The 18,593-nt window shown below is 46.9% G+C and overlaps 1 protein-coding gene and 1 pseudogene across 2 annotated transcripts in view; one reads left to right on the top strand and one right to left on the bottom strand.

The window, feature by feature from the left end:
- Positions 1-14,707, bottom strand: part of ANXA11 (annexin A11) — a 45,232-nt gene extending 30,525 nt beyond the window's left edge. Inside the window, exon 1 of one of the 2 annotated variants that reach the window (XM_037155536.2) lies at positions 14,507-14,707. The gene's annotated coding sequence lies outside the window, so the exon portion shown is untranslated. Of the gene's footprint in view, positions 1-5,017; positions 5,093-14,506 lie in introns of those variants that run through there. The other variant, XM_037155535.2, reaches the window with a different exon arrangement.
- A 465-nt stretch (positions 14,708-15,172) lies between these two features.
- On the top strand, positions 15,173-15,913 carry LOC119058892 (tRNA wybutosine-synthesizing protein 3 homolog; annotated as a pseudogene).
- Positions 15,914-18,593: the final 2,680 nt, after the last annotated feature.

The following is an 18,593-nucleotide window of genomic DNA, read 5'->3' as shown; positions in this document are numbered from 1 at the left end:
CATCCTTGGATTTTGGTGTCCAATCCCCTGTGAATACCGAGGGATGGCTATACTTCCCCTCTGGGCTCTTCGCCCTTCAGACACCATTTGCTCTCCTCTCGGCTGCCTTTCCAGACCAGGTCACTGAAACTGTGAAAGGGAAGAAGCAGGGTAGAAGGGCCACTTGCAAGTGCACAAAGATTCATACATGAGGGCTCTCCACCTACCCTCCACAGCTCTCTGGCAAACCTGGCTCATTCCTGTTCCTGGGGAGAGTGCCCTTTGACACCTGCCCACACTACATGGGCTTCTGGAAGAGCCATCACTCAGTCGAATGCTAACCCCAATCCAGGATTTCAAAGGAGTGAGTGGAAAACAGGCAGAGGAAAAGGTGAACCCAGACAGGGTGCACCTATCTGTATGAAGCCCAGGCCCAGAATAAGATGGGACTCAGGCTGCAGTCCTTACAGACACCAATGGTCTTATCAACAGCCCTCTACCCAAGCCCTAAGTACCGTAAGGAAAAAAGGAACCCCCACCCCCACCCTGACTCAAAAAAAAAAAAAGAGGAAAATTGTGGGCTGTGTTTCTAAGTGCAGCTCAGGCGGGGGAGACACTGTCTTTGGTTCACCACCTCCACCCAGGGAAGCTGCTCCCAGTTACAACACGAGGATCAGAATGGGCTCCTCCCAGGACAAGACTGAGAAACACAGCAGGAGGGACCAGCAGATGTTAATCAAGCACAAGTCCCAGATGGTCTGAGTCACTCCCCCATTTGCTGTCCCCACTTAGCTCTTAAGTCTCTCCATTTCCTGCAAAGTCCAACTCAAGTGCTTTTTCTCCACGATCGCCTTGGCCCACGCGGTGCCACACATTCCACGCCCCACGGGAGTTACAGGGTGTACAACACGACCCTTCCAGGAAGGGGACTCGGGGAGGTACTTCTCTGAACCCCTCCCTCATCCGGGTGGGAAAAGGGCAAGCAAAGTGGCTCACCCAAGGTCCTGCAGCCAAACAGCACCAACAGTGGGTCTCAGAATGTCCAACTCCAGATTCTAGGCAGGTCCTTCCTCTACCACCCCCAGTTACTCTCCCTCCCATGCTCTAAACGAGCTCCCCATCTTCACACAGCCACACTCCCCCATCAAGAGCCACAGACATCACAGGACTCCAGTCACCAGAAAATTCTCAGCTCTGCTGTATGGATTTAGCCCACAGCCCACACACACAGCATCATCTAACCCTGCTGCTGGGGAACCAGAGCTACACGTCCAGCAACACTCACATGGTGTCCTCTTTGAATAGGACTCTGCTCTCTTTGTACAAGATATCTACACACACGTTCCCCAGTGCAGCAAGCTTTTTGTGATGAGTGAAGTATTGGGCTGGCTAGAGTCCATTTAGGTTTTTTCCCATAAAAGACAGAATTTTCATTTTCACCAATAACCTTATTGATTAGGATATTTTGAGCATGTCAGCTCTCTCCTGCATGGTATATCACAGATTGTTCTCAATTAATTCTCAATTTTATCACTACCACCCAACCACGGAGCATCATCTAGAAAGAAATCTCCGCCATGAAACTTCACAAACCACTTTTGACATAAGTTTGATCAGTCACAGCATGTTCTCCATACACTACACAAATCTTTTTTGCGCTTCAGTTTGTTTTTTACCTTTTTCGAAATAATAAAGATAATACACTGAAAATGTTACATATTTTCATCCATATTCAATATTAAAATGGATACATAAAAATTCACCAATTTCAATAAGTTTTTTAAAAATCCACAGCTATCACCATACAATCTAACAAAGTTGTTTCGAATGATGAAACATTAAAGACAACTAAGCACTACTACAGCCATCGTATGGAAAACACCAAACCAACTTTTTGGCCAACACAAAAATAAACCACCAAGACCACCAAGAAAAACCAGCTCAACAGAGAAAGAAAGGACCGGGAGCTCACCTCTCCTGTTAAGTCTGGGAATAAGAGCTCGAAAAGTGTTGCTCACTTGTATTAATCAGTCAACATGAGTCACCATGGAGAGGTGAGCTGAATGCCCCCCCCCAACCCCGCAGGCCAACCACACCCACAAGCACTGCAAATGCTCTAGGGAGGGGAAAGGTCCCGGTATAATCTTCTGGAGCAGGGCAATCCCACCCAGAAGGCTAGGGCTATGCAAATGAGAAGTCAGAGGTCACTCGGCCCTAGGGATGACTCTAGGGATGACTCGGTGTGTTCCTCCCACTCCACCTCCCCTCTTATTTCACAAATGGCGAAACTGATAACCAGAGAGGAGGAAGTGATGCGCCAAGGTGAAGCATCAGGATGCTAACAGGGCTGGCCCAGGACCCCTACACCTCCTGCCTCTAAGCCAAGAGCCCACCGTCCAAAAGGCACGATGCCAGCCAATTGTTGGTAAAAACCAGCACCTCCTGGGCACACCTTTCCCTTCCCCTTCTTCTCTCAGCTGCAAGTTACCTTTGCCTTTCTGTCTCCTGGTTTCCAAGGGCCCTTTTCTTTTGCCTCTGTAACTTGTTTCCTGAGCCTACAAAGCCCAGCTGCCTCACCTGTACTACCTCTATCACTTTCTAAATAAACTTTCTCTTGTAATTTGAGTTCTTGGCTCCGAATTCTTTCTTTGCCAAATTCGAGAACCAAGGTCCAAGTTTGCTGGTAATGACTGATGCTGTTTCACCACAGTGTTGCTGGTAACACTAGCAATATTACTCCCAATAGCCTAAAAGTGTGATCAACCCAAATGTCCATCAACTAATGAACTGATAAACAAAATGTGATAGCCACATAAAGAATAGTATTCGACCATAAAGAGGAATGTACTGACACATGCTACAACACAGATGAACCTCACAAGCATGATGGGTGAAACACCCAGGCACACACACAAAACCCAGAATCTATAGGGGAGGCCCAGGTTACGTGGGGCCTGGAGCATGTACAATTTTAGGGGCCCTCATTAAGAAAATGAATATAAAACAATACTTCTCGGCAAATTTTACAAAAGCACATGACTGTGAATTGCCTCCCAGGGCCAGGCCTTGGAAGGCCCACAAGCAATTGCAGAGAGGCAGGGGTCTAAAGCTGAATGAAGCCTAAGCTTCATTAGCTTCACAGCAATTCCACTCCTACTCTAGACTCCCAGAGGACAGAGAAGGTAAAAACAAAGTCTTGTCCTGATCCAGGTTCTCTCTCTTGCTGGGGAGAGAAACACACTACAGCAGTTAACAGAAAATACCCACGAGGGCCTGTTTAAGGTCCATTCCCAGGAGGAATGGAGATAAGGCTGAGGATCAGGAAAAGTGATCTTCGGGAACTGGAGGGAGGGGGGGGCCTAGAAAACCCCTTCTCTCTGACAGGCAAACCCAAGGGTCTCTGGGGCATCTCTCCCCGCTCACCTCTTAAATGAGTGGGTCTGTGAGGAACCTGTGTTGTCAACTTGTGCTGCCCAGACCTGGGGCTCTGTGAAGGTTTTGCAGTTCATAAACATTTGTTTCTTTGTGAGGAGGGGTGGTGTTGCAAAAGAGACTCTCTGACTTAATTTTGTTTCCATGGAAAAATAGGAGACGTGGCAAAATGCTATGGCTGTGGTGGCTGCCCCTTCACTCAGGTATGCTTGTTTTAGCTGCCCACTGTCCCCACCTCGAGAGCGCCTGCAGGCACCTGAATTTGTAATCAGAGGAACAGGAGTCACCCTGAGCCCTGCCAGTTAAGATTCATTCATGAGCTATCCCACCTCCACATATAAATCTGTCACAGGTCCTCTCTCACAATAAAATGGAGAAAGAAGGGTGGTGGGTAAGGGCAAGACTAAAGGTCTAAAGGCAGCAGAGGGTCCCCTGGCCTCTACCAGGGAGGTCCCGATACACCCAGTCCTTGGGGCCTGTTCAAACAGCTTTGGGAAATTGAGATAGTACCTATTCTGTCTCCCAATGGCTGAGGCACCTGCCTTGCCAAGAAGCAGCAGGCACACTCTCCTTCAAATAGCACTTACTGTGGGCTGCTTTCCTCATGGTGACAAGGCCCCAGCCAGCCTCTTACAAGTGGAAGCTGAAAAGGAGTTCCCACCAGAGCCTACAGTTAACAATGGAGAAGATTCTCTTTTGGCTCTCAGATAATGTCTGACCTGTGCAGATGGTATCCTAAGCTCCACCAAAGGACTCTGGTCTGTGTGACACTGTGCCATGGCAAGAAATGAAATGTCCCCAGAGGTATATGTGGGATGGGAAGAAACACAGGAAATGCATGTCTGCAGCTCAACCCAGCCACTACCTCAGAACTTTGCATCTTTGGGACTTCTACTCAGACAGTTCTTCTACCTGCTCTGTCGTCCAGTGTCCTTGACACCTTCCTTAAGCCTACATAAATCCTGGCCTTCCTCCTTTAGGCCGGATGAAGTCCACCCCTTTCAGGAAGTCCACCTTGATATCTCCAACCACAATGATCCTCACCAGCACTTGGCCCAAAATGTTTTCTAAGTCCTTTAGTGTTCTAATAATATTCCTGTTTTCCAGTACCTATGATAGATACATATATTACTTCATTATACAAGTATATCCCTCATTAATCTTCCCAGTGTTCCTGCAAGACAGGTACTATGATGCCAAAGGAACTAAGGTTCAGAGGTGATTCTTGACAAACAAGGGTCAGATAGATACTCAACTAGTGCCAGAGCTAGAATTAGGCCTCCGAGGGAGATAATGTCCAGGCTGCAGGCTAGGCCTCTCCTCCTCTTGCCACCAGCTGGCACAGGGCTGGGCACAGCAAGGCCCTCTTTCACACCCTGGGTGGCCCCTGTTCTGACAGCCTCTTTGGTCCTTTCTGGTACGTAGGCTCCAAGAATTCTGGGGGCAGAGGATACATCTAGGACATTCCTTTCTCCCTCCCATGCCAAGGGAGGACCTCAAGAGTATATGAACATCCTTAACCCTGCTGCGAAGTAGGTAGGTGGTAGCCCTACTCTCTGTAAGGAATGTAGAGCCCCAGTGCCCTGCCCTCATCGGGCTGTCTCACCTCTGAGCTGTCCATCACAGGTGCCATGAAACCACAGAAACAAGCCCGGGAGAGCCTCAGGGCAGCACTCCACCATCCCTGACCACATTTCCCAGGCACTGAACAAAAGCTTCCAGAAGGTGCTATTAAACATTCAACTCCCCCACCCACACGCCATGGATTAAAAATAGCTGGAGCCCACGTCAATCATTAGCCAAGCAGTGCCTCAGACACTGGCCTCCAAGGGCTGGCACCTGTAGAAGTCTGGGCAAAGCAGGTTGGGAGAGTGGCAATGGGGCAGTGTCTAGGCTTGACCTAGGAACTGAACTTGAGCAAGCAGGTTCTGAAAAACACCTCTTAGAAATAAAAAAAAGTCACTTCCCGTGCAGTGGCATTTGGATCACACAAGAATCCTACAACACAGGAGCTGGAAGGGGCCATCATGAAATCACGTGGTTCAACTGGCTCATTTTACTGAGGTGGGAGCCAAGGCCCAGAGAGCAGAAGGGGCTTGTGGAAGGGCTGGCTGGGGCAGGACAAACACTAGAATCACATTTCTCCACTTCCAGGCAGGTGCACTTTAGCCCAGAATGGCTCCACTCCAAATTCCTGGCAGGAGAATGGACCGGAAAATATATAGGCTACCCCAAGAAAAACAGAATGGGAAAGTGCCTCTGCTGCCTCCCAAGTAAACTCCCACAGAACTGAGCCACGCGGAAAGTGTCACCTGCTCCAGGAAAGTCTCCGTGACATTGTTTCTCCTCAGGTTCATCTCCCTATGCATTAGCAGCAGCAGACAGTAGGCTTGGTAGACGCTTGTTCTGATCTCACTAGGGTACCAGGAGATGCTTCGACCATTAGCCCTAGCTCAGTTCAGTGTTCAGATGGCTCTTCCGGAAACAGTCACCTATGTATGATACTTGAAGTTGGGGGAGACAAGTTGGTTGGAGGAAGCACAGCAAAAGATACTCTACACCCCAAAGCTGGGTCTTGGAGCCCCCAGCCCCCATCCTGTAGGGCCTATAAAATTGGGAGGTGGTGTCGTGTGGCAGAATGTGTGGCTGCCAGTCCTGACTAGTGGGAATGGTCTGGAAGCAACAAGGACTCTCAGCAAAGTAGCAGCAGCAGCAGCTTGCCACTTTCTTCGCCCGCTCACAGGATGGGAGGCCGCCGTGCCCTGCACTGTGTGCTGGCTTACCACTCTCATGAGACACCCCAATCATTCCCACTTCTGGACCTGGGGAATACAGGCTTAGCCAATGGCAACCTGACAAGCCCCACAGACGCTTCAAATTAAGGACAGCAGTGGGAGGTGGTCCAGAAATTTCTGGTTGTACCCCTTAAACCATCTGTCCCTCCGTGCTTCTATAACAGAAAACTAGCTGTAGCCTGGCACATGGCAGCCCCAAATAAGGACTGCTTCAAAGTCAGTGTCATCCCCCACGTCCCCCCCCCCCAACCCCGGGTTGTGTAGATATGAAAGTCAGCTATCCTGGGCCAGGAAGGTAAGGGAAGTGCTGCAAATGAGAAAAAGCAGTGCAACCCAAAGTTTGGTCCCCAGACTGTGTCACCATCACAACTTGGACACCTGTTGGTACCCTGAAACAGTCAGCAGAGCCCCCTAGGAGTCTCCGCCCACTGGAGGAGTCTCCGCCCACTGGCCAAGATGGCGGCCCAGCGAGGTTCTCACCAAGCACACCAGAAAGCTAGAGCCAGGAAAGCTATAAAAGTGACTGTAGACTGCAGCCCCCATCCCAGCCCCCACCCCACAACAGGCCAAAAGCTAGAATGATAATTGGATTCGGAAAAAAAAGTCCTCCCCTCCCTATTCCTGTAAGAACTGAGGGCTTGAACAGGATTGAGATGGTCTTTAAGAGTACAATATCCACCCAAGTTGTGTGGCACCTGAATAAATCTCTTTCCTTTTGCATCAGCACCTGCCTTACGGGTTTGGCTTTTTGTGGCAACAGACAGCCAAACCTCCATTCTTGGTTAGGTAGCACTATTAGAAATGAAGATCCTGAAGTCCCACCACAGACCTTCTACATCAGAACCTCTGGCGGTGGGGTCCACGACTCTGCGTTTTAACAAACCTTCCAAGTTGTTTTCATGCATGCTCAAGTTTGAAAACCATCGCCCTAGAGACTGCTGGGAGCAACTTTACATATGGATCATGGTGCCTGGACAACCTCATGGAAAAGACACTTATTAACCCTCCAATTTCTATAACAGAGAGATAGACTCTTCTCTTAATTCATAACCAAACCTTAATCGTAATTCAGGCGGATGGGGGACAGGAAATGAGAAACTTAACCAACAGAGCAGCAATCAGGAAAGAAATAACACTTAAGTATCATAAATAATAAACAGAAAACAAGATGCAAGGAATAAAATAAAGACTAGCCAGGATGTTAACAGTCTTAATTCTCTGCCAAAGACATAAGCCACAATCTTCTATTTGTTGTTATCATCCTCTTCTGCAAGACTTTCTCCCTCCCCCAGCCACGTGCTTATTACAATAGAAACTTTTTTTTAAGTGAGAAAGGTTCTACCACCCTTTCTTCCTCCCTCACACCAGTAATGTGCTGCTTACAAGAGAAACATTTTCTTTTTTAAGTGAGAAAGAAAGGTTAGAAATTAAGGGTTGGGCAAAAACATATTAGATAAACACAAAGAAAAACCAGAAGTGAAAATATTAACATAAAAAATATGGACAGGGCTTTTCAATAATCCTGTCTCAGCAAGCTGAGGGATTTTCCCAGCCATTTTTCAGTCGTTTGCCTTTATCTGAAAAAACAGAACTTGGGAGACTACTCACTAAGATCTCATGGTACAAGGCTTAGCCATTCCAGTCCCTTTAAACAGTTTACGTGACTTAAAATACGGCACAAAAAATATGCCTCAGACTTGGGGGTCCAAGTCTTTACCTCTGACATTTGGCCCTGGGTCCTTTTTGTGCACTAGCTATATATTTTGTCATTTCACTTGGGGAACAGAGAAAGTCCATTTTGCTGCTACAAATGAGGAAGGAAACATTCATTGCAATCAGAGCAACCGGTACATAGCCTTGAACATAAAGGAAGCAGGTGAGAACCGTAAAAGGAGAAAAGGGGTACACAGGCCTGACCCTGGGGTTTGAATGCAAATCTCATTTTATCCATCCCTCCTAAAGATCTGGTTTGCAGGAGAACCACTGCAACAGTCGGGGGCCAGGGGGAGCTCACAATAACGCAGAGCTGAGAAACAGGAGACCCGATTACTGCCCACTCAGCAGCCTAAACTGAAACTAAAGGGCCATGGATGACCCAGACCGTGACTGACACCTGCTTCTAAATGTCTGAGCCTCTTGCTTACTCTTTTATAAAATGCACTTATTTATTAATTTTAGAACTGTACAGAAGGAGGGATTCTTCCAGATTCTTGGTGATATATTCTCCTAAATACAGATAATATGGAATTTATGGCCAATGGCCAAAAGCATTAAATAAGCAACAAATGACACATGATGCAACCCACAAGGATAAGCTTGATAAACCTGCATACATCGAACCACGAAGGCCAAACTCATAAAGCTAAAATAAATATAAGTAGAGCTTCACTCAAATAAAAAAATAAAAGGATCAAGGATGGGAGGTGGGGATGGCTGGGGTGGGGGGAGTGCTGAAGGGAAAATGGAGACAACTGTACTTGAACAACAATTTTTTAAAAATTAAAAAATGAAAAGATATAGTGAGACTTTTAAGAAGATTTTATTTATCTATGTTTAGAAAGAAGGGAAGGGAAGGAGAAAAATAGGAAGAGAAACATTAATGTGTGGCTGCTTCTCACATGTCCCGTACTGGGGACCTGGCCTGCAACCCAGGCATGTGCCCTGGACTGGGAATCCACCCGGCGGCCCTTTGGTTCACAGGCCCTCACTCAATCCACTGAGCTACGCCAGCCAGGGCTATAGTGAGAATTTGATATACCTCTCAGTCAGTATCTGACAGATTGGGCAAGCTCAAATTAACAGATAAATCTAAAGTTGTGCCCCACAGAGAATGCGTAGTCTTCTTTCACGTCCATGAAACCTTTTAATGTTAATCATGTAATTGGCCACAAAGAAAATCTTAATATAACTCAATAAAAAGATTTTGCTGAACACATTCACTAATTATAACCCAATGAATATGAGTCAACAACAAGCCCTGGCTGCTGTGGCTCAGTGGATTGAATGCCAGCCTGCAAACCAAAGAGTCACCAGTTCGATTCCCAGTCGGGGTACATGCCTGGGTTGTGGGCCAGGTCCCCAGTAGGAGGCACACAAGAGGCAATCACACATTGTTTCTCTCCCTCTCTTTCTCCCTTCCTTCCCCTCTCTAAAAATTTTTTTTTAAGTAAACAACAAAATATGATTATATTCCAACCCCACAAAACTACTCAGAAATTCAGGATCCCATCTTACAAATAATTCTTGGATCAAAACTTATCTACATAATGACTAGAAAGCAGTGGAAAGGTGAGCATTTCATCCAAAAGCTCACTAGCTAGAGCTGTGCTCTAAAGAAAATGTGGAGCTTTGTATGTTTTATAAAGACTAAAAATAAATGAACTAATTTATACAATTTATATCTTAATGGTAGAGCAATAAAATATACATTTGGTGGAGTCAAAAAAAGGAATGAATAAAAAAAAGTTGAAATTAATGACCAACAAACATATACATACACACACACACAAAAAAAGAAAGAAGCCCTGGCCGGTGTGGCTCAGTGGATTGAGCGCCAGCCTGCAAACCAAAGGGTCACTGGTTTGATTCCCAGTCAGGGCACATGCCCAGGGCACATGCCCAGTGAGGGGTGTGTGAGAGGCAACCACACACTGACGTTTCTTTCCCTCTCTTTCTCCCTTTCTTCCCCTCTATCTAAAAATTTTTAAAAATCTTTTTTTTTTAAATATTTTATTTATTTATCTTTAGAGGGGAAGGGAAGGACAGAGGGAGAGAAACATCAATGTATGGTTGCCTTTCATGCGTCCCCTGCTGGGAACTGGCCTGCAGGGAACTGGTCTGCAACCCAGGCATGTGCCCTGACTGGGAATCAAACCGCAATTGGCCCGAGCTCAATCCACTGAGCTACACCAGCCAGGGCAAAATTTTAAAAAATCTTTAAAAAAAAAAAAGGGATACAAAAAATTACTTCTCTCTCTTCCCCCTCCTTCCCTTCCTCCATCTATTTATACAAATTCAGCGTATGTAGTTAGAATCCCATTCACACAACACCTAGTACAGACACATTACAAGATCTGTAATCTGTCTCTGATTTGGAAAACTTAACATCATAACAATGTCAACTTTTCCTTATAAATAAATAAATTCAATGAAATTCCAGTTAGGATCCTATAGGTTGTTTATTCCAACATTGTTCCAGATTTTAAAAATAGTCAGCGGTCTCACACTGAGAATTTAGTATGTATAACTTATTCAAATAAAAGGCTCTACTACAGTAAAAAAAAAAAAAATAGTCAGCGATCTCAATACCCATCGATAAGGGACAAGTTGAATAAGTTATGGCACATCTGAACATTACACACAGACCTGTTACTGATGTAGAACAGTAACCCAGTTACTGTCCATGATAAAGTAATGGAAAGCACAAGCTACAGAGTAGGATACACACTGTGAATCCATTCGGTGAATCATGCAGAGTTTTATAGGTGCCTGTGTCTCTGTGACATGGAGAGAGAGAGAGGAAAGGAGGGAGGGATCCTTGACTGCAGGCCATCCACACTGCTAACTCCTCAGGAGGAACAGGAGGAGAATGGGTTAAGGAGCAGAAACTTATTTGTTTCTCAAGCCATCCTCCTCTAGCACCTCCCAGTCTTCCTCCTCCCCTTCAAAGCTCACAAAATCTTCAAAGCTTGTCTATACTTAGTAACCCCAGATCATCACCTCCTGCTATTCCCCCTTCCCATCATCCCACAAAAGCAGTGACAGCTAAGGTGACCAATCTCCTCCACATCACTTCCAGCAGCAGCAGCAGCAGCAGCAGTGGCCACTGCTGGAGCAGACTCACCTAGCTTCTGGGTGGGACAATGTCTAGGTTTTTCTCCCCCCCCCTTTTAACTGCTCTTATTCTGGTTCCTTTTCAGGCTCATCTTCCTTTCTTTAATCAGCTATTGCAGGTGAGTTCCTCATTTCACCATAACTCTGACATCAGTTACAACCTAATACCGAGTTCAACAAGTCTCATCACCCACTTCCTAAAAATAGCTGTGACCTTTTAGGTGGACACAACAAGCTCATATCTGCTATCACCAGCCTCCCCCACATATTCATCGTTTTCCCCAGAGATGCCACTCCCTGGGCTTAATCTGTCCTATGCTCCCTCCATCTCCCTTTTAAAAGCCTCTTAACTTCTTTCCCCTCATTCGGATGGCTCTCATAGCTGTGCTCCAAGCCAGCCTCTCCTCAGCTCCAGGTGTAAGGACAGGGACACCTGCCTTCCCTCTCAATTTCAGGAGTGATCCTTCCCTTCTGTTCTACAAAGGCAGCAGGACCTTCAGGAACACAAGCACCTGGAAGGCTAGATATGAAGTGATCACAGAGCCAGGCGAAAACCACCTGCATATGCCACTCCTAGCGTCAAGGTTCCTTGCAGTAACACACCCACAGTACCACCACTGTCATCACCACCCCCTCATAGATCTCAAACCCCTTCTGTAAACATCTTCTTACTGCAAACAACCATTTGAGGAGGCAGGCATTTTACCACCCAGAACACTGAGAGCCTGTGTGGTTGGTTACATGGCTTGTCCCAGGTCGCCTCGCACAAATGAGCTCAGTCTTGTCTCCTTGGTTGCCCTCCCCCATTAAGTTCTCACATCAGTGTAGCATGGTCAGCTGTGACTCGAGTCACTGCAGGCTGTTCTGTTAGGATCCCCCAAACATATGACATCAGACCTTTATTTCAGGGCTACAGTCAGCAGATCAAATGTATGGCTTCAGTGGTTATTTAGATATGCCACCAAATTTCAGCAACTCCTTTTAAAAATGTAAAATCCCACCCAGAAAACTTCAGCTTCTTCCTTTCTTCTAAGACCTTTCCTATCTAGGTATCACCAAATTCCTGATGTTCCAGGGAAATGAGATCAGAGGGTGTTATAGAGAAAATCCAGAAAAACCTGCGTCAGTTTGCTTGGCTATGTAACTGTGAAGCACACACACATAACAGACTCTCCTCCAAGTGCCTCACACAAGAAGTGCCAGTAACAGCTTCAGGCTTACAGGGAGACAGCAGTGAAGAAGGGAGAGGAAGCGGAGAGAACTCCAGAAAACCCAGGGCCTCTGAACATGCAGCAAGCAGCACAGATATTTCATTTCTAAATTCACTTCCTTCCCACACCAGCCTTTTTTCCCCTCTCTATCCTGCAGTGAATTCTCAAAAAGAATCACACTGACCTATTTTGACTCAACTTTCACTCCTTTATCTCAAACTACCCAGCTCCTTCCAAATCACATGACCAAGGCATCACTAATCAATCGTGGCCTTCTAGGAACAGCAATCCAGGATGTACCCTTTCTGTTGCCCTTGCCCTGGCTATATGAAGGAGTCCAAAGGGCTTCCTCTCAGCCAGCTCCTATTCCCACCACTCAGTCTGGACTCATTTCCATCTCAAGGTTTAACATTTTAACAACAGGGAACCTTTACTTCCCTGGCCTGCCTCTTCCACTCAGCCAACATCTACTGAGCACGCACATTAGGCAAGGCCCATCCTGGGTGCTGTAAGACTAAAAAATAAGTAAGAAACAGCCCTCACCCTGCAGAGACAAAGGAAGGGGCAGAGATAAGCCATGTGGCCACACAAATACTACAAAAGGTCAGTACCAAGAAGCAGGTCAGTACCAAAGCTCTGTGGGCTCCCAGCATATTTTGTTTCTTCCTGCCAGCAGTAAGCACATGGATGGCTCCCAGGAAGGTGGTGAATAATGGGCAAAAGGTGGTCAATAATGAGGGAAGGAAGGCATTCCAGGAAGGTGGAACAGCATGAAACAGCATGAACTAGAGAGAGTGACAGGTCTGAAGAGCAGTTCAACTCAGAGGGACTTTCAGCTGTATGAAGGGAGTGATAGCTATTACAATTATATTATCACTGATACAGATGATTACTTATGCACAAGGCCCTGCTGTAAGCTTTATGTCTAATCTCAGTGACAGCTACCTGGGACACACAGGTATGGTGTAGCAGTCACCACTTGTTCAGGTCACTGCCTGAGCTGTACTGATATTAAATATATTCAGTTAATCCTCACAATCACCCTGTGAGGTAGGTATTGTTAACACCCCCATTTTAAAGATGAGAAAACAAAAGCATGGAGACTAGTAAGAGACAAGATTAAGGAGGGATGCCCAAGGTGAGGGCCTAATGCTAGGGCAACAAACTACCCTGGCACCTCACCTAGCCACTCTCATCAGGGAATACCTTACAGAACAGAAAGTGCCTTGAAGGAAGGGTACCTGTTAATCCCCCTGGAATTCCCAACAATTAACTAAAACAAGGAAGAAATGAAGGAACTTGAGAGCCAGTTAAGGGTGAGCAATGTAACAGGCCCTGCCCTGCAAGCTTTTTTTCCCTGTGTGTGGGCAGGGCAAAGGTTCACCCCTCACAGTGCTACTCCATGCCCAGGTCAGAGCAGCAGGAAATAAAGTCAAGGGCCCGGAGAAAGAAGAGAGTGGCTAGCTACCTCTATAACCAGGTTGCGTCCTAAACACCCATCTCCACAAACTGTCACTGACTAGAGGGGTGGGGACAGAAATGTCCCAGGCAGTCTGTCCCCTGCTTGGGCTAGTACAGGCTAGCTTAACTTCTACCCTCCGAAGTTTCTAGGTGAGGAACTCCAAAACTCTCCTTTAAGACACAGACACAGTTTCTACCTTTGCAAGCCTGTAGGGGACTGAGTTGAGGCCCCAGGGGAGATAAAAGTCCAAGAATGTCTCCCTGAAACTGTGGCCAAGGTTGAAGAAGGTGAAACGGCTGAGAAGGTAAACACACAGGTGAACACAGCACCCAGGATGAAACCTGCATTCTTTTAAATCGAGTGCCTTATAAATAAACTCCAACAGCAGCAGCTCCCAGGAATGTGTCCTCCCAATTCCGGAAGGCAGCCTCCTCTACCAGCTCTCTCCTTAGTACAAGCCTTTCCCGGAAGGGCACACACACTCTCCAGAACTCAGCTGAGTCGGAGGGGACGAGACCACCGGGCAAGGCTCATACCAGCCAGTCGCCTTCTGGTCGCAGGATCACCGGGTCCCAGGTCGACCCAGGCCCGCGGAGCCCCTGTTCCTGACAGCGTAGCGCACTCACGAGGCCCCGGCCAAGCGGGCGCCCACAGGGAGGACAGTCCCCGCAGCTGATTAAGTTGATGCAGAGATGCACGTAGATGGAGCTCGTCCCGGGCCAGCCGGACGCCGTTCTCCACCTCCACGCTGTGCAACCAGGAAGCCGTAGGGCCGGCTGGGGACCCTCACTCACCTAGCAAGTGGCCACCAGGGGTGAGGAGCCGCGAGGGGCGAAAGGGGACGCGGGCAGCAGCGGCTCTCTCTGCAGGCGTCCCGGGCGCGGCGCCTGGTGTTGGTACGGAGTCCTGTCCCTCTCCGGTTCTCCGGGAGGGCACTTGGTACCGGCGGGCACCTCAGCCTTCAGGGCGCGGTGGGAGGAGGAGCCAGCTGGGCGGAAAACTCCAGGGGCGCAGCGGGTTCACGCCCCGGGGCGGAGCCACTGGTTCCAAGGGAGGGGCCCGAGGCCCGAGGGGCGTGGTCTGAGCGCGGCACCACCCGCAGGTGTGAGCCATCTTGGCCCAGCTGGAGACTCGACCCGCCGCCTGCAGCTTGACCCGGGGATTTCCTGCCTCTAGGGCCCCAGGGCAGGACTCCGCAGGGACACCGGCGTCTGCCTGGAGCTCCCCTACCTCCGGAGATCGGTGCCGCCCTGCGCGCCCCGCTCAACGGAAGGGGGTTCCCCAAACCCCCTCCAGGCCTCGGATACCATTGATAATGACTCTCTTTAAAGTGAAGAAAACTTTCTACATTAATAAAGTCACACAATAGAACGGAAATGGGAAAGGAATGGGGAGAATAGCTTTATAGTGGAGAAAGCTAACTACCTCAGCCAGGTGATCAAGGCCGACACCCACTGTGAATAAGGCTTCAATACGGCTGCCACCAGGGGAAGGCGAGAGCCGAGGTGAAAAGCACAGACCCTAAATCCTTCCTCCCGTGGATTGCGCCGCAGAGCAGAAGATGGAAGGCACAGTGTCTCAGCAGAGTGGGCCTCGGCCAGAAGGGCAGTGTGGACAGGGTGTGGCTCAGCTTGCGCAGCTCCTGAATTGAAAATAAGTTTTTTTACCGCCAGTTCCTGCGCTGGCCACACCTTCCTCCTTGATGAGAATATAAATGGCTTTGAGGTTCAGAAACAAAAGTTGCTGGCTACTAGTTACACACAAACCTTCTGTGACAGATGATGTAATCGTAGCGCTGCAAAAAGCGAATAGGGCTGACATTTTGACATTTGAGCCCCTTGTTACAGAGGTGCGCAGATTCTGCGTTTAAGTGGCGATAGATTCTGGTCTCAGGAACTCTGGCCTAACAGTGGGAAAAGGAAAGACTGTGTTGGCTGGCCGGAGCACACATGGCTAAATTCCATTAAGCCGGAAGGAAAAACTGATGGTAACAGGAATAATACATCAACTTCCTATTAAAGATAGCAAATGAAAAAATGGAGGGAAACAAGAATTGAAAAGTTGTACAACTGCCTAACCACATGCTTTAGAAAGAAACTATTACTAACACATCCCAAAGAGAAAATCGATGAGAAAAATCATTCATATTCTCTTAGGTGAAAAAGAAACCGAGAAAAGCTTGTGGCCGATGTATTACTGAAGGAAATAATAAAGGATTCGAAAATGAGCCCCGACTGGTGTGGCTCTGTTGGCTGGGTGTCTGGCTAAGTGAAAGTTCACCGGTTTCATTCTCCATGGGGGCACACGCCTGGGTTGAGGGTTCCGGGCCTTCTGGGTGCTGGGGGCCTGTAGGAAAGGCGACTGATGGGTGTTTCTCTCTCACATCGACATTTCTCTTCTTCTCTTTCTTCCTTCCTTCCCCTCTCTCTAAAAATAAGTAAAATCTTAACAAAAAAAAGAAGAACTTGAAAATGATGATCCAGGAATGAGTGTTACTATCCTTTCTGAAGATTACTAAGATCTGATTCAAAAGTGTCTGGTAGAATCATGTTACTAATAATTATTAGAAAGCTGCTCTTCAGAAAAGTATTTTAGCTTGTTGAATGTAGCAGACATTCCGAAAAGCAAGATCTAATTTTTCTCTATATTTCAGAGACACCTATCTTATAAACATAGATGTCTTTTAGAAATAGCTGTGTATGTTTGCTGATTCAAGTGCCACCTTTTACATAACAGAAATTCATTACGAAAATAAAATTATGATTTTTAATTAAAACAAAGACTAAATAGGACTTCTGCCAAGATGGAGGTGTAGGTGGAAATACCTTGTGTCCACGCACAACCAAATCTAAAAACAATAAAGTTTTAACAATAATAAACACAACCAAACCACACAGAAAATCGACAATACAGAGTCTGAAAACAACGAAATGCTCAGCTAAACCGGTAAGAGGGGCAAAGCCAGCAGCAGAGTGGGTTGGCCAAAAAGATCCCCAACCGGGTGGTGTGCAAGCAGCCAAAGGTGTGGATCCCAGGTGCGGGCTAGCTATGGGCAGACACAGGGAAGAGGCGTGGCTGGTTGGCTGCGGTCGGTCGGTGGAGCATTTGCGTGCAGATTAACCAGTGAAGAGGCGAGCATTGAGACCGCATGGCACAGGGCAGCGGGCTCACACCTTTCTGCTCGGATAAACAGGCGGGGGCGAGTGGTGGGACAGACTGGGCAAGCGGAGAGGATCATCATTGCTCCCTCTCTGACCCTGCCCCCACATACAGCATCACAAACCAGTGACCTGGGTAGCCTCGCCCTGGTAAACAACTAAGGCTCTGCTCCTCATACTTAGCCAGCACGAACAGACCAAAAATGGCTCAAGAACAACTCAGAGCCCCAGAGCCAATAAATCTAAGTGACCAAGAAATAGCCAAACTTTCAGATGCACAGTTCAAAACACTGGTGATCAGGATCCTCATAGAATTGGTTGATCTTAGTCACAAATTAGAGAAACATATGAAAGCTAAACTAATTGAAATGAATGGTAATGCATAGGAAACCAGTAGTAATGGAAAGGAGACTGGGACTCAAATCAAGGGAGTTGACCAGAAGGAAGGGAAAAATGACCAAACAGAAAAGAATGAAGAAACAAGAATTCAAATAAATGAGGAGAGGCTTAGGAACCTTCAGGACATCTTTTTTTTTTTTTTTTCAGTAATTTTTTTAAAGATTTTATTTATTTATCTTTAGAGGGGAAGGGAAGGAGAGAGGGAGAGAAACATCAATGTATGGTTGCCTTTCATGTGTCCCCTGCTGGGAATTGGCCTGCAGGGAACTGGTCTGCAACCCAGGAATGTGCCCTGACTGGGAATGGACATCTTTAAACATTCCAACATTCGAATCATAGAGGTACCAGAAGGGGAAGAGGAACAGTCACAAGTGGAAACCTTATTTGAACAAATAATAAAGGAGAACTTCCCCAATCTGCCAAAGGAAATAGACTTCCAGGAAATCCAGAAAGCTCAGAGAGTCCCAAAGAAGTTGGACCCAAGAAGGAACATACCAAGGCACATCATCATTACATTAGCCAAGATTAAAATGAAGGAGAGAATCCTAGAAGCAGCAAGAGCTAAGGGGACAGTCACCTACAAAGGAGTCCCCATCAGACTGTCAGCTGATTTCTCAAAAGAGACCTTACAGGCAAGAAGGGGCTGGAAAGAGGTATTCCAAGTCATGAAATCCAAAGACCTACAACCAAGATTGCTCTATCCAGCAAAGTTTTCATTTAGAATGGAAGGACAGATAAAGTGCTTCTCAGATAAGACCAAATTCAAGGAGTTCATCATCACCAAGCCCTTATTATAGGAAATGTTAAAGGGACTTACCTAAGAAAAAGAAGATAAAAGAGATGAACAGTGAAAGGACATCAAACTCACAGTTATCAACAACCACACCTAAAACAAAAGCAAATTAAGAGGACAGCTAGATCAGGAGTGAACCACAGAAATGAGGATCATGTGGAGGATTAGCAACAGGGGAGTGGGAGAAGGAGAAGGGGGGAGAAGGTACAGAGAATAAGAAGCATAGACAGTAGATAGAAAATAGATGGGGGGAGGGTAAGAATAGTAGGGGAAATACAGAATCTAGAGAACTTGAGACACGTGTTCATGAACTAAAGGGGGGGAATGGTGGGGGACGGGTGTGCAGGGTGGAGGAGAATGAAGGGGGGGAAATAGAACAAATGTAATGGCATAATCAATTTAAAAAATGTTAAAAAAAAGACTAAATAGTATGTATAAGTGTGGTCTTCCTTCCCCAAAACACAAAATCCCAGTCTAATCATGAAAAGACATGAGAAAATTCCCAGTTGAGGAATACTCTACAAAATACCT

The sequence above is a fragment of the Artibeus jamaicensis genome, unplaced genomic scaffold (genome assembly GCF_021234435.1).
Source record: "Artibeus jamaicensis isolate MK-2021 breed Jamaican fruit bat unplaced genomic scaffold, CSHL_Jam_final contig_332, whole genome shotgun sequence".
NCBI classification, from domain to species: Eukaryota; Metazoa; Chordata; class Mammalia; order Chiroptera; family Phyllostomidae; genus Artibeus; species Artibeus jamaicensis.
Note: the sequence above shows the minus strand (reverse complement) of the source record. Positions and strands in the feature narration are given on the sequence as shown.